We start from the raw sequence: 2,420 nt of genomic DNA, 5'->3' as shown, positions 1-2,420 counted from the left end.
TTTTCCTCAAACTCCAAAAAATCAGTCTCAACCTATCAAAACGGTTTCTAAAACCACTAGGAAAAGTATCTTCTTTAATAATCTGTCTGGTTTAGGCAAATTGTCATGAAGCTAAAAATTGCTATTAAATGGTAGTTCAATCGGCATGCTTTTAATGTTTGGCTAGGGTTAGGGTTACAAGAACCATAGAATTTTGCCCGCTGTTGCACTTTTAGCTGCACTTCAAATGTCAAAATGAAGAGAGTTTACCCATTACAACAGGTATTCTTCACACTTTTCATCTGGCTCAGTGTTGGATAAAATCACTGGACAGGGCAATATACAAAAAGGTGACCAAAACTGTCCGAAAACTAAAAGTGCAGATAGGAGCAAATTATTACTCATCCTAAAGATAACTGGGGATCCGGAATGCAGCACTGACAGTAAAAAACTTCTACCTGTTGTGGGAATGCTAACCCTAACCCTAGCTAGGGTTTCAAATGTACATTCCAGCAGGATGTCTCAGAAGCCCTCCAAACATTAAAGATGATTTTTTTCCTCAAACCAAAAAAAATCAGTCTCAAACCATCAAAACGGTTTTTAAAACCTCTAGGAGATGTATCTTCTTTAATAATCTGCCTGGTTTAGGCAAATTTTCATAGAGCTGAAAAATGCTGTTAAATGGTAGTTAAACCTGCATGCTTTTAATGTCTGGCTAGGGTTAGGGTTACAAGAACCATAGAATTTTGCCCGCTGTTGCACTTTTAGCTGCACTTTAAATGTCAAAATGAAGAGAGTTTACCCATTAGAACAGGTATTCTTCACACTTTTCATCTGGCTCAGTGTTGGATAAAATCACTGGACAGGGCAATATACAAAAAGGTGACCAAAACTGTCCGAAAACTAAAAGTGCAGATAGGAGCAAATTATCACTCATCCTAAAGATAACTGGGGATCCGGAATGCAGCACTGACAGTAAAAAACTTCTACCTGTTGTGGGAATGCTAACCCTAACCCTAGCTAGGGTTACAAATGTGCATTCCGGCAGGGTGTCTCAGAAGCCCTCCAAACATCAAAGATGAATTTTTTCCTCAATCCAAAACAATTCAGTCTCAAACTATCAAAACGGTTTTTAAAACCTCTAGGAGATGAATCTTCTTTAATAATCTGTCTGGTTTAGGCAAATTTTCATGGAGCTGAAAAATGCTTTTAAATGGTAGTTAAATCGGCACGCTTTTAATGCCTGGCCAGTGTTAGGGTTACAAGAACCATAGAATTTTGCCCGCTGTTGCACTTTTAGCTGCACTTTAAATGACAAAATGAAGAGAGTTTACCCATTAGAACAGGTATTCTTCACACTTTTCATCTGGCTCAGTTTTTGATAAAATCACTGCATAAGGCAATATACAAAAAGGTGACCAAAACTGTCCGAAAACTAAAAGTGCAGATAGGAGCAAATTATCACTCATCCTAAAGATAACTGGGGACCCGGAATGCAGCACTGACAGTAAAAAACTTCTACCTGTTGTGGGAATGCTAACCCTAACCCTAGCTAGGGTTTCAAATGTACGTTCTGGCAGGGTGTCTCAGAAGCTCTCCAAACAACAAAGTTGAATTTTTTCCTCAAACTCCAAAAAATCAGTCTCAACCTATCAAAACGGTTTCTAAAACCTCTAGGAAAAGTATCTTCTTTAATAATCTGTCTGGTTTAGGCAAATTTTCATGGAGCTGAAAAATTGCTGTTAAATGGTAGTTCAATCGGCATGCTTTTAATGTTTGGCTAGGGTTAGGGTTACAAGAACCATAGAATTTTGCCCGCTGTTGCACTTTTAGCTGCACTTTAAATGTCAAAATGAAGAGAGTTTACCCATTAGAACACGTATTCTTCACACTTTTCATTTGGCTAAGTGTTGGATAAAATCACTGGACAGGGCAATATACAAAAAGGTGACCAAAACTGTCCAAAAACTAAAAGTGCAGATAGGAGCAAATTATCACTCATCCTAAAGATAACTGGGGATCCGGAATGCAGCACTGACAGTAAAAAACTTCTACCTGTTGTGGGAATGCTAACCCTAACCCTAGCTAGGGTTACAAATGTGCATTCCGGCAGGGTGTCTCAGAAGCCCTCCAAACATCAAAGATGAATTTTTTCCTCAATCCAAAACAATTCAGTCTCAAACTATCAAAACGGTTTTTAAAACCTCTAGGAGATGAATCTTCTTTAATAATCTGTCTGGTTTAGGCAAATTTTCATGGAGCTGAAAAATGCTTTTAAATGGTAGTTAAATCGGCACGCTTTTAATGCCTGGCCAGTGTTAGGGTTACAAGAACCATAGAATTTTGCCCGCTGTTGCACTTTTAGCTGCACTTTAAATGACAAAATGAAGAGAGTTTACCCATTAGAACAGGTATTCTTCACAATTTTCATCTGGCTCAGT

This window comes from Lepisosteus oculatus, unplaced genomic scaffold (assembly GCF_040954835.1).
Source record: "Lepisosteus oculatus isolate fLepOcu1 unplaced genomic scaffold, fLepOcu1.hap2 HAP2_SCAFFOLD_50, whole genome shotgun sequence".
Lineage (NCBI taxonomy): Eukaryota > Metazoa > Chordata > Actinopteri > Semionotiformes > Lepisosteidae > Lepisosteus > Lepisosteus oculatus.
Note: the sequence above shows the minus strand (reverse complement) of the source record.